Here is a 14,878-nt window from a genome sequence, read left to right as displayed (position 1 = left end):
TTTGAGAATTTTTACATTTATGTCAATCAGGGAAAACTGATCTATTGTATTCTTTGTTGTATCCTTATCCAGGTTCTCTATTAGGGTAATGCTGGTTTTGTAGAAAAAGTTTCATAGTGTTCCTTCTTTTATTGTATGGAACAGTTTTAGGACCATCAGCATTAGCTCTTCTTTAAAGATTTAGTATAACTTTGCAGTGAATTTATCTGGTTCTGTACTTTCCATCATTGGGAGCCTTTAAATTATGGTTTCATTTTTGTCATTGATTGCTATGGTTTTATATCCTAGGATATAAGATATCTTACTTCTTTTGTGTTTATTATGATTTGATTTGTAGAATATGATCTACTTTTGATGCAGTTCCATGGGCTACTGAGAAAAGTATGTGCTCCATTTCTTTGGATGAGTTGTGCTCAGATAACTGATAATCTAGTTGACTTATTGTATAGTTGTTGATTTTTAGCTTTATCTATCTAGAGATAAGAATGGAACATTAAATTTATCTACTGTCATTGTATTAATACCCATTTGTTTATGCCTATTTGATGTTTGTGTTTTGAAATTAGAAATCCTAATATTTGGCTCATGCATACAGAAAATTGTCATACCTTCTTGATGCATTGTTCCAGTTATTAATATGTTTCTCTTCTGACTAATATTGGTCTGTAGTCTCTTGTATCAAATACCAAAAGCTATGGCCACTTGGTTTTGGTTTTTGTTCACTTTTGGCATATTGTTTTCCAGTCTATAGATGTCTTTACCAGTGGGGTATATTTCTTAAAGATAACAGGATGTTGTTCTTTAATGGATTCAACCAGTCTATGTTGTTTATTGGTTAATTGAGTTTATTTGCACGTATATTAATTGTGGAGATTTACTTACTAATTCCTAAAATTTTGTTGGTTGCTTTCTAGTGCTTTTATATTATTTTTTTTCTTTCTCTTTTATTAATTTCAGGGCTTTGGTGGTTTGCAGTGTTGGATCTTCTATATGCCATTTTAGTTCTCCTGTTACAATCCGTGGGCCCACTGTTTGATATATGATTCCTTCTCTGTGTATATATTTCTTTAAATATTTTATGTATTGCTGACTTGGTAGTCATGAATGGTCTCAATTTGTGCTCATCTTGAAATGTTCTTAATCATCAATTGCAAAAGTCAGCTTTGCTGGGTATAATACTCTGCAATGTCAATTACTTATTCAGGAATCCATGGTTTAAGGGTTGCTGATGAGAGATGTGATGTCATTCTTATGCTTCTGCCTTTGTAAGTCAATTAGTACTTTTTCTTTACAGCTCTTAACCTTGTTTTGTATCCCTGACATCCTGATTATAGTGTATCAGGGAGAGGTTCTTATTTAGTCATGTCTGCTTGGGGTTTAAATGCCTTGTTAAGTGTTAGAAATGTCTGTTTTTCCCTCTGGATTTGGGGGATTTTCTGTTATAACTTCAGTGAATAGACTTCTCTGTGTCTTTAGTGCTTTCTTGAATTTCTCCCATCTCTTGGATTCTGATGTTCAGTCTCTTGAGCATACCCCAAAGTTCTTGGGCTTTGTGGTCATGTTTCTTCTTTTTCTTACTGATATTTAAATGTAGAATTTCATCAGCTTTATCTACCATGCCTTTTATCCCTTCTGATTTGTTGAGTCTACTAATCATGCTTTTTTTAACTTACTGTTTTTATTTGACTCATTATTTTTTTTATTACTAATATGTTCTTCAGAATCTCAGTTACTGTGCTGATTTTTCTTCAGTTGATGTGGGAGTGATTTCTTTCTAATCTGTTGCTTTCATTGGTTAATTAATAAAGAAACTGCTTGGCCACTGATAGGGTAGAATTTATATAGGCAGAGTAAACAGAACAGAATGCTGGGAGAAAGAAGCCGAGTCAGTGAGTCACCATGATTCTCCCACTCCAGACAGACACAGGTTAAAATCTTTCCTGGTAAGCCAGCTCATGGTGCTACACAGAATATTAGAAATGGGTTAGATCAATATGTAAGAGCTAGCCAATAAGAGGTTATAACTAATGGGCCAGGCAGTGTTTAAAAGAATACAGTTTCTGTGTAATTATTTCGGGTAAAGCTAGCCGGGTGGCGGGACGCAGCCTTGCCGCTGCTCCTATTACAAGAGAGTGGTGCTCCAAGGTGATGGACTAAATCCACTTAAAAACCTGAGAGGGCTTTAAAAAAAAAGGGGGGGGGAGAGACTTTAAGGCAGCTTTTTGCTGTTTGTGGGTGGCTTGCCACAAAGAAACTTTCCTGACTCAGCAGGGGGGGTGAGGGAAACGGGACGACGGACTGTTTTAAAATGCTGGCTATCGCAATCTTTGTCTGGCTCCTGCGGGAGACAGAGGCTTTGAATGGATCATTTGGAGTAAAGTGCTACAGCTTGCTTGATGGCAATGTGGACTACTGTGTGCCTGGAACTGTGATTGGCTCAGGTACACCAAATGGCTCTGAGGCAGGAGCGGCTCAGCTCTGCCATGCTGAACTGTGCTGGTCTCAGGCAGGAACTACCGTAATTACCATAATAATAGCACAGTTAAGGTTTAGACTTAGCAGGACACAGGAGGTACCGTATTACCTGTACATGGTACAACTTCAGTTTTTAAGAAGTGCTTAACATTTTAAGAAGTGTTCCTGGATAGTAAAAAAATTACAGATTCACAATAGGACAGATTCAGACCACTAAATGGATCACAATGTTGGATGAGTGTACGTAGGCTTGAGAGAAAAAAAAAATAGAGAGAGAAAATAAAGTTAATGCCCTTAAAAAAAAAGAGGGTAAAGTCTTTAAAGAGACAGAGTACAGATAGTTATAGATTAAAAGAAATAAAGGAAAACAAGCCACGTAACAATGGAAAATTCACAGAGAGTCTGGATTCTTTGTATTATTGTGTTTTCTTTAAAAATTTTGACTGTAAAGGAGCTAAATACAGAGAGACATTTCATTATATGGGCTGCCAAGCTAAACCAGAATGGATATAAGGGTATTATGACTTCAGAATTTGGGTCTAAGGATATGATGCTTTGGAGAGGGTCTTCTTTTGTTTTCACAGAGGATGAGACTCTTTGGATTGCTTCTATCCCAATATGGTATGATAGACCACGCCCTCCTGAAAGGTTGCTGTGAACACCTTCAGAAAATTACTTCACTCAACTGTCGACTGAGATGACCCTGCCACACCATGAAAGATCTGAATACAGCACCCCCATTCAGCAGGAAGCAGTTTGGAGAGAAATAACTACACCCATATTCCCAAATATTGTTTATAAATATTCTTTTACATTTAAAGGGGGATATGATATAGGTATGAATAATTTGCATTGGTAAAGATTTTAAGGTCAATTTTGCTATATGTATATGTATTTCTGCTCTTGATTAAGGTATTATGATTTTATAGTTCATTTAAAAATGTAATGTATATAGGTTGTTAATGGATAATCATCGATAATTGTCAAGCTTTTAGTCATGTTAGTTAGATTTTCAAGATGTGCATAGATATATTTTAGATAGGCATTCTTCATATCTTTTGAAGACTGCAGAATATAGCATTTAAATGTTTTAATAACTTAGGGTTTTTCATGACTATGAGACACGTCTGCTCCTGGCAGCACCAATCTACTTCAAGAGGAAGATGGGCATCGAAGAGGCTCCTTATGGAGTTTGATAGCCATTTGGGCAAGAAACTGCTCTTGCCTGGACTGTTGCATAAACTGGACACAGAGAACCCACAGAAAGAGGGCTGCTAAACTTGCCTAAAGGTGAGATGGTTTTTCGGAGTTCCTGACTCATAAAAGAGTCTGTGAGACATTCTGCAGAACACAGCAAAAAGTGACTAAACTGTCTTTGGAATTTCCTGCTTGATGAAAATGTCTGCTGGATACTATGGGCCTGAAGGCTGAAGATGGATGCCCCAACAGTACAAAAGAACTTTGGGTGACTGTCCAGGCAATGAGTTGTCTCTGTCATTTCTAGAGTTTTGGATCTCTTGTTTGCTTAGGTAATGTTATATCCTTCTGGAGTCTTTGATGGAGTTAAAAAATAGTTAGTTATAGTTATAGTTTTCCTTAGTTATGATAAAAGATAAAATAGATATAAATATTATAACTGTAATTCTTGCTTGATAACTGTTTTGCTATATGTAATCTTACTGTGTTAAAGTGAAAGCCTTTTTTTTGTTTAAACAGAAAAAGGGGAAATGATGGAGGTGGGTCTTGTATTAATCTGTTGCTTTCATTGGTTAATTAATAAAGAAACTGCCTAGGCCCATTTGATAGGCCAACCCTTAGGTGGGTGGAGTAAACAGAATAGAATGCTGGGAGAAAGAAGCCGAGTCAGGAGTCGCCATGATTCTCCCACTCCAGACAGACGCAGGTTAAGATCTGCCCTGATAAGAGCTAGCCAATAAGAGGCTAGAACTAATGGGCCAGGCAGTGTTTAAAAGAATACAGTTTTTGTGTAATTATTTTGGGGCATAAGCCATGTGGGCGGCCGGGTGCCAGGGATGCAGCCCTGTCACTCTTATTACAACAGGGTGAAAGCAGTCAGAGAAAAAAAAAAGATAACTTTCTGATTTGCTTTAAAATGAGTTATTCAAATCTGCATTTCTAAAGTCTAGCCGAAAAATGGCTGCTCCAATTATTATGCAAGGCAAGACAGCTAGCAAGATTGAATGCAAGCTTACTCTTGCTCCCATGGGCTTCAGAATACCGCCTCTTCCTCGTGATGGGTTTTCCCAAGAATTTGCTTTTGTTTAGGATTTCCATCTTTGTGGTCATGAGATTCGACCTTGGAAGATGTTAGTGAGGTAAAGGTGAAGGACTATTTCTGTTACTTCCGTGGAAAACTCTGAGTGGCAGAATGCTGTTCTAACTCCACCTGAAAGGGAAGACACATTCACCAGAAGATGAAAACGTATTCTCAAAATGACAAAGGGAGAAGAGCTTGTGGCAGCCTAGGATGTACGTGCTTTGTTCCATAGTTATTTTCAGGTAATGCTAGAGAATCAGAAGGAGCCAGCTTTGGGCTTTCGCTCTTGAGCTCCTAATCTCATGTAGAAGTCATCTCAGGGGCCAGTTGAAGAAATCAGTGCAGCAGTAGGTGATGTGTAGGCATTTATAATCTGGTGCGGGAATTATGAATCGTAAAAACAGGCAGAGCTCGGGATGTCAGTGGCTTAGATTTGAAGGAAGGGAATCGCCACCAAAACTGAGTGTTTCCCTTTGTGTGACACTGCATTATCTCCTTGTTTCATCTGTATTAATGTAGGTTTGTTTTCAATGAACAGGGTGTGTTCTGTGTGCTAGGCAATAGTGTTGGTGCTGGAAACAAAACCTGTACAGGTAAGACCAAAATATAAGGTGAACAAGAAGAGTGCTGTTGAGTTCCTCAGGACAGAAATAGGGGTAGGGAGCAGTACACAAACCTGTGGAAGGGTAGCTTTCAGTCACACACCTGAAGATGTGCCGTGTGTGTGTGTGTGTGTGTGTGGTGTCTTATGGAAAGCTGTTCAAGGTAGATGGAATAGTACAAAGGCCCTGAGACACGTATCTGAGCAAAAGTAAAGAGACCAATGTTGCTCGAGCTGCAGAGTAAAGAGGAGGAAAGGAGAGTAGAAGAATAAAATGGGAGTCAGATCATGTGGGACACAGAAAGTGCCAGGGAGGGTTTTTGTATCAAGAGGGTATTCATTAGTGTACGAGTCTGTGGGTGGGTTTAGAAAGAAGAGTCTCATGTGGTATGGTTTGAACGAGCCTCCACTCTACGTAGTGGTTGCTTTATTAATTTATTTTAAAAGTTTATTTATTGTTGTATGTGTGCATGCCTGCATGTGTGTGTGTATGTGTGTGCACGTGTGGGAGGCATGTGCATGCCATGGTGCACATGTGGAAATAAGAGCACAACTTTCCAGAGTTGGTCTCTCCTTCCACCCTGATTTCAAGGGAGCAAAGTCAGGTCACCAGCTTCGTGTAACAAGTGCTTTTACTCACTGAGGCATCTGACAGATTTTCAAGCATCGCCTAGTTGCTGTGCTGAGATGGACTATAGAGAAGCGGAGAGACTTAGAAACTATTTACGAGGTTACTAGAACAATCCAGTTGAGAGCCTGTGCTGGTAGTGGAGAGGATTAAAAAGTTCTGTAGTCTGGAATCTATTGATGGATGGAGCACAGATATAAATAGCAGAGAAAATGAAGATTCTGAGGGCCTTATCCCTCCAGATATAATTTACACAGCTATAAGGGCAATGCAATAAGTACACGTACCTTTCCACACTTAGATGCTGCATTAGCTCTTGTAGACCAGGCTGACCTAGAACTCACAGGGATCCTCCTGCCTCTGCCTCCCGAGTTCTGGGATTAAAAGTGCATGCCACCACTGCCCAGCTAAGATGCTGCAATTCTTAGTCTGACATAAAGCACTTTAGCTTATCTGTCATTTTTTAAAACTCAGTGTTCACCTCTTTTCTTATTGACTGTATTTAGTTTATTTTTAAGTTGAACACTTTCTATGTGATATTGTAGATCAAGATGCAGCTATGAGGAATGATACAGAACATACCCAAGTATGAAATAATTAGCATAGGTCGTATGTTGACAGTCATATAACCCAATAAATGTAAACAGATTTTTGTTTATCCTTGTTTGTGGGACCTTCGTGTAATAAAAACAAATGACTGTTTCATCAACCTGCCTAGTCTTCGACCCCTGACATCTACTAACATAACCCTCCATTTTTGTCATTTCAAGCATGTTACAGAGATGGAATCAACACTATATAGCTCCTTTGGGACTGGTTTTGTCAGTACAATCCTCAGAAGTGTCAATAGTCTCCTTTCCTTCTGAGATTCATCCAGTGGCAATGTCTCTGTGGCTCGGATGTGCCACGTCCTTATCTCGTCCCCCTGGGGAAGAACACCTGCGCTGATTTTAGTTTCCAGCTTTTACAAATAAGCTTGCTGTGAAAGTTTGTGCATAAGAATTTGGGGGAACATAAATTTTCATTTCTCCAGGAGTGTAATTGCTGGTTTGCCTGTTTAGTTTTCAGAAGAAACTGCCAAACTCCTTCCCAGAGCACCGGTACCACTCCATATTCCCAGCTTCTTCTTCTTCTTTTTTTTTTTTTAAATAACGTAGTTTATCTTCTGTTCATGGAATTCTAATTGGTCTAAATGAACTGTGATGTGGGAAGGATCTTAGAAACCTTGCTGAGAAGCACAAAAATAAAGTATGTGCTGTACTAATTTGCAAGAGAGAAAAATCTGTTTAACAAAACCTTTCTATATAATAAGGTCACAAAAGAGGGCTGCATAATGACTGAGTAGAGTTATTCTGGATTTTCAGAGAAGCCTTTGTTAGAATTACATACGAACCAGTGCTACTTAAAATCAAAGCTACGGGGATTAAGGAAGAAATATAAAGAATCAAAGATCTAATTCACTGTGAACTGAGCAGCCCACTCTATGCCTGAATTCTCATGTCCTTAAGCAGCTGCCTGCTGCAAGCTCCAGCCCGAGCTGGCCCACGCTCTCCTTGAGGTCACTGCTTTCCCACACCTTCTTTGATATCTTAGAACTATCCGGGTAGACTGGGGGCAGTGAGGGGCCATGGTTGAGAAGGATGCTGAGAGCAAAGGTATCACTTCTTCTCTGTTTTCCGTCACAGGGCGCTTTGAAATTAAAAATTAATTTGGTTCTTATCCTGGAACCAATGAGCGTCTATGACTAATTATAACAGGTACAGTCACAGCTGCCACTCTAGAGTTTCTGTTCTGCTCTAGGAGCTGTAAGAAAAATTACATCTATGTAACTTTTAAAAGAAGTTTTCGAGAGAAAAAAAAACATTTCTATTTTGTAAATGAGGAACCTTAGTCAACTATATGCACTTATTAGAATACTCTGTAGAAAGGAACTCAAAATACATCATCGATTTCCACACTATCGATGCTCTTAGAGAATTCTAATTTGTATCTTTGTCCATTCCTGTTTGTTTTGGTTTGGTTTCTGTGTTTGGAGACAGGAGCTTGCAATACAGCCCAACTGACCCAGCACCACTTCTCCTTGCAATTCTCAAGTGCTAGATTGGAAGCATGAGCCAGTGTGTTTGTCTTATCTTAGTGAATCTTTTTTTCTGCATTTAATCTTTTTAATAATTTCATTAGTACTGTATTTACATTATTTCCACCCCACTCTCCCTTCCAACTCTTTCTGTGTATTAAGATAGTAATATAAAATAATATATATTTAAGGAAGCTTATAAAATGGTATATTTCCCTATGATTTTTCCAAACATCTTTAGTGTGAGCTAGCTCTCCTCTCTCCTCTTTTTTGGTATCACCCTCTCTTCCCACTCCACCCCCAGCTATAATCCACTCCCCCCTCATTCTTTGCATTTCCACCTTCGCAGCTCACAGACACCCCCCCCATGGAGTTCCAACTCTCCATTCTCTCCCTCATGGTCTTTTTCCTTTCCTAGCTTCTGTGGTTATTTCAGGTTATGTACTCGGATCTAAAGATTCAGAGCTATGATCCACACACAAGAGAGAACATGAGGTGTTTGTCTTTAGGGGTCTTGATTACCCCACTGAAGTTAATATTTTCTAGTCTTCACCTATTCTTAACACTGTCTTCACCACGATTCATGTCAGTCTACCACTGGTTAGCAGGAAGATCCTGACTTAGGGTGTGGATACAATACAATAATCATAATTACATTTTTATCATGTCATCATTGTTATCTTGCAGGAATGAAGATAATTTCAAGAGACACTCACATCTTTCCCTTTGGTCAATAGACTCTGGAGACAATGGACCCCAGCAAATTGGATTTTCATACTGAAAGAACAAAAGACTGAATTCTGGTACCAGCCAGAGAAGATGCTTGTCTCCAGGAAGAGATGGTACCAAGTTTTGACAGTTTGTTAGATCACTGTCACAAGAGCAGTGGATTCATGATTGGCAGGACCAGTACTGTTTAGTTATGTAGACCTCTTGCCCTCTATTTAAATTTAAACCTCATGTCAAGACCCCAGAAGATGGGCTTGGTAACTGTCTCTGGACACTTTGTTCCCTTTCTCAAGGGAACCACATTAAATAAATCTTTCTCTGCTTTTAATTCTAACTTGTCTTTTGAATTGGTCTACTGAGTGCTGGTGGCCAAGTTTGGCTTGTTATAGCTGCTATTGCTCATGCTTTAACCCTAAAAACTGGTAACACCATGGCTTTCTTTCATATGCCATGTTTTCTACTAAGAGATTTTCATAGAAAGTCATGATTCCAAACAATGACCTAACATAATATGGAATTATTATGACTGTAAACGTAGCCATACAGACAGATGAGGTGGTATGATTATCTATGATGGTACACCTGTGTTGTTGGAGGTTTCTGTCTTGCCTGGTCCTACGGCCATTCAGTGCCAAAGAAACACACAGAGGCCTGCATTAATTATAAATTGTTTGGCCTCTTAGCTCAGGCTTATTATTAACTAGTTATTACAACTTAACCCATAATTCTTATCTATGTTTATCCATATGGCTTGCTACCTTTTTTCAGTAAGATATTCTCATCTTGCATTTTTTGCAACTGGCTGATGACTGCATCTCTGCCTTTCCTCTTCCAAGAATTCTTATAGTCTGGTTCCCCTGTGTATACTGCCTTCATGGCTATTGGCCAATCAGATTTTATTAAACCAGTACAAGTAATAAATTTTTACACTGTACAAGAGCATTATCCCACAGCACACCTGGAATACAAGCAATGATCTCTCTAGATCCACATTATTATGTTGTCTTTTTGCCTCTTAGCCTTTTCATGTGTATATGTCAGTGTGAACACTTAAACATGTTCACACTTCAAATATTAGAGATATTAAAGACTCAAGCTTTTGGTTTTGAAACATGTCTGAGATTATTGCATGGAATTTATAAGTCCAGTTTTAGCAAAAGTATATCTGTAAATAAATGATGTAAAAGATTACATTGATAAGCTTTCTTTCATTTAAAACATATTTTGAAAAATATAAATGTGTCCTGGGAATGGTAGGATGAACACATTGCTTTAACATCTTATTATAACAACAGAATTAAAATGACTTTAACAAATTTTAAATATTTGAAGAAAGAAATTGAAGAAGACACCAGAAAATGGAAAGATCTCCCATGTTCTTGGATAGAATTAACATAGTAAAAATGGCAATCTTACTAATAGCAATCTACAGATTCAATGCAATGCCCAGCAAAATCCCAGCAAAATTCTTTACAGATCTCAAAAGAACAATACTCAACTTCACATGGAAAAGCAAAACAAACAAACAAACAAACAAACAAACAAAAAAACCCAGGATAGCCAAAGCAATCCTATACAATAAAGGAACTTCTGGAGGCATCACAATCCCTGACTTCAAACTCTACTACAGAGCTACAGTACTAAAAACAGCCTTGTATTTGCATAAAAACACACAGGAGGACAAATGGAACAGAATCAAAGACCCAGATATCAATCCACACATCTATGAACACCTGATTTTTGACAAAAAAGCAAAAAAGTATCAAATGGAAAAAAGAAAGTATGTTTAACAGATAATGCTGGCATAACTGGATATCAACATGTAGAAGAATGAATATAGATACATATTTATTGCCATGCACAAAACTCAAGTCCAGATGGATCAAAGACCTCAACATAAAGCCAACCACACTGAACCTCATAGAAAAGCAAATGGAAAGTACACTTGAAGGCATTGGCATAGGAGACCACTTCCTAAATATAACCCCAATAGCACAGACACTGAAAGAAATAATAAATGGGATCTCCTGAAACTGAGAAGCTTCTGTAAAGCAAAGGACATGGTCATCAAGATAAAATGGCAGCCTACAGAATAGGAAAACATCTTCACCACTTCCACATCAGACAGAGGGCTGATCTCCAAAATATACAAAGAACTCAAGAAATTGATTATTAAAAGAACAAATTATCTAATAAAAATGGGATACAGAACTAAACAGAGAACTCTTAACAGAGGAATTTAAAATGGCTGGAAGACACTTAAAGAAATGCTCAACATCCTTAGCCATCAGAGAAATGCAAACCAAAACAATTCTGAGATTCTCTTACACCTGTAAGGATGGCAAGATCAAAAACACTGAGGACAACTTATACTGGAGAGACTGTGGGGTAAAAAGGGAACACTACTGCATTGCTGGTGGGAATGCAAGCTGGTACAACCATTTTGGATGTCAGTGTGGAGATTTCTCAGAAAATTAGGAAACAATCTACCTTAAGATCCAGCAATACCACTTTTGGGTATATATCCAAAGGATACTCAATTGTACCACAAAGACATGTGCTCAACTATGTTTATAGCAGCATTGTTTGTCATAGCCAGAACCTAGAAATGCACCTTGACCCAAGAATGGATAAGGAAAATGTGGTACATTTACACAATGGAGTATCACACAGCAGAAAAAAATAATGATATCGTTAAATTGCAGGCAAATGGATGGTTCTAGAAAACATCATATTGAGTGATGTAACCCAGACCCAGAAAGACAAATATCATATGTATTCACTCATAAGTGGCTTTTAGACATAAAGCAAAGAAAACCAGCCTACAATTCACAATCCCAGAGAACCTGGACAGCAAAGAAGACCCTAAGAGACACATACATAGATCTAATGTACATGGGAAGTAGAAAAAGATAAGATCTCCTGAGTAAATTGTGAGCATGGGGACCATGGGAGGGGGCTGAAGGGAAAGGGAGAGGAAGGGAGGTGAGTGGAGAAAAATGTATAGCTCAATAAAAACAATAAAAAGTGACTTTAACTTTTAAGAGTCTCCCACCTGAAACAAAACCTTAGGACGATACTAGCTAATGGAATACAGAAGAAGAACACCAGTGTGGGTCCTGTCCACTGGCGTGGCATATTCACGCTAACTAGGGCCTCTCCTGTACTGCCCATACCAATTTCTACTTATTTCTGAAGTTTCTTTGTAACTAGTTATTAAAACTCATTCACATGTGGCTAGTCCTACCTGACACCCTAGTCTACCAAGTAGGAGCTTCCCATTCCTTCTCTTTCCTATTGGTTTCATCATGGACCCTTAATATTTATGTTGATTGATGGTGAGTGAGTGAAAGATCATTTTCTTTCCTCATGATTCACATTCTGAGTATTTTTTCTTCTTAACTTCTTCATTATCTCCTGGGAGTATCTGGTTAAAAGGATGACTTTGGGGTTTGTCAATTGACCTTCCTATTTACTTCAGTTTAGTGGTGTTTTCAGTCTCTGTGCCAGTGACTCTGACAGGGCAGATAGATGGACAGCATCTGATATTCTAGTGGAGAACACAGTAGAAAACAAACAAAAGTAATGTGAGATAAACCTGTGCAAGAATAACAAAATCCATTCCAGTAGGTTTTCAAAGGATCTGGAGAAAAGACGGCTTCCTCTAAGAAATGACAGCTAGACAGTTTTTAAAATATTTATTATTTTATCTGTAAAAATATTTTGCCAGAATGTACATATGTGTACCATGTGTTTCCACAACCTCAAGAAGTCAGAAATGAGAATCAAAAGTGGCACAAAAATCCCTGGAGTTGGACTTACAAGCAGTTGTGAGCCACAATGTGAGTGATGCGAACTGAACCTGGGCCATCTGCAAGAGCAGGAAGTGCTCCTAACTGCACAGCCATCTCCATTTCCCCATCCCTATGGGTTGTCTTCATTTTTAAAAATTTCTCTCAACAACTGTTTTTTATTATAAGAGTTTATTGAGAATTATAGACATTAATATCCTATGCTTTGGCCAAATCCACCTTCCCATTTCCTTCCCTCCAACTCTTCCTATATTCCTTCACCTTTTCCCCCCACCTTCATATACTCTTTTTGTTTTTTTCTTATTTGTGGTTGTTGGCTTTGAATCATCAGATGTGTGTCTTTCCTTTGGAATGCCCATTTATGTGAGTAAATTACTAAAGGCCCATGGTTGTAGTGGGGTTCAAGGGAGGGGAAATAGAATACAGTGGCATAAAGAGTTAAAGGGGATAATGGGACAGGAAGGGTTAAATTGAGGTGTGGGTGGGAGAGCAAAGGAAGGAATATGAAGAGAGACAACAACATTTTTTAAAGAAACATCATATAGAAACATACTATTGTAGAAACATGCATACAATATCTACACATATGATATCTACACATATATGCACAATATATACATACACATATTTAAAATGGAGCTGCCCTATTACAGGAACAATGATCTGACTAGACATCAGAGGGCTGGAAAATAAAAAGCTTATCATCAAAAACAGGTTACTTCTTTTGGATTTGTTGGTCAATGGGGTTCCATAGATTCCCCAAACATTGTAAGATGTTGGCATTGCTCTTGGTTATCTCTAGAACTGTATGATAAAGCCCCCTTGCTAAAGATATCACATACCTATGACATGATAAAAATTAAGATTTATGGGCCTGGAAGTTTCATTCCTACTGAATAGCTTTCACAGTTATGGAAGGTGCTATGCACCTAAAGAGAACAGTAATTAATCTTTCTTGACTGTGAGCCCTGTATGCTATAATAATGACTGGCTTGGCAAGACAAACCCGCTGGTGCAGCAGTGATCTTAACAATACGTGTTCCAGTGGTGGTTTGAGAAATCACAGTCCCCATAGGCTCTCATGTTCAAATAGTCGGTTGCCAGTTGGTGAAACTGTTTGGGAAGGATTAAGAGGTGTGGTTTTGTTGGAAGATGTGTGTCACTGGAGGATGGGTTTTTGGATTTCAAAAGACTCATGCCTGTCCCTGTGTGCTCAGTCACTACTCCTTGTTAGTGGATTGGGATGTGAACTCTCAGCTGCTGCCCTAGTGCCATCATGCCTGTTGATTGCTGCTACAATGTTTGCTATGATGGACTTTAGTCCTCTGAAACCATAAAAACGATTGAATACTTTCTTATATAAGTTGTTGGTCATGGTGTTTTGCCTAGCTATAGAAAAGAAACTAATACAAGCTACCATGACATCAGTTGAAATTTATATTGAAAGATTTTTCTTTTGCAATTATTTGTGTGTGTGTGTGCATATGTACATGGATACAATGGCCATGGAGGCCAGAAGAGGGTGTTGTGTCCTATAGAGATCCAGAGTTACAGGTAGTTGTGAGTCCTAATAAGAGTGTTGGGAACTGAATTTGAGTGTTTGAAAGAGCAGCAAATCCTCTTAACCTCTGAGCCATTATCCCATCCCCAGCATCTACTTTATAACTTACATAAAACAGTTGCGTTGGCAAGAGACTGATTACACATAGTGATTAAAAATATTTTGACACTCATGATCTATTTTTGTGATGGGGAAATGATTTGATTGGGTAAGAAATCTATGAAAAAACTATTGTGACTGTCACTTAGATCTTGACAATGCTCTATGGAGATATCCATTCAAAGGAGAAAACATTCAACAAATAAGTGTTAAATAACTGAAACAATTTCTGTTCACATGGTAAGAAGAATAAAATGGGAGAGAATTAATATAAAAGTTCTATGATGAATTTAAATAGCATAAAGGAAACAAGGGCTGGTCAAGGCTAGTCAACTGACTTATGCCAGTTCTTTGGAGGGGACTGTGTGCAATTCAAGTGGCACTTCCCTTCCTGTGACTTACGCTTGTCATCCCAGATTTATAGAAATGTAAGTTTACAGTCTTGTAGTTTGACAGACATTCTCTCTCATCCATATCTGCTGTCCCCTTGAGTCCTTTGCTGTCTCGGGCACCATCTGGGGAAAGCTGTAAGTGGCCTTTTGCAGATAACAGTATCAGCAGCTTAGACATGACTGATGTGTACTGGCCAGTGAATCTGCATGTGGTGGACCTCCTCGT

This window comes from Chionomys nivalis, chromosome 1 (genome assembly GCF_950005125.1).
Source record: "Chionomys nivalis chromosome 1, mChiNiv1.1, whole genome shotgun sequence".
In the NCBI taxonomy this organism is placed as follows: domain Eukaryota; kingdom Metazoa; phylum Chordata; class Mammalia; order Rodentia; family Cricetidae; genus Chionomys; species Chionomys nivalis.
Note: the sequence above shows the minus strand (reverse complement) of the source record.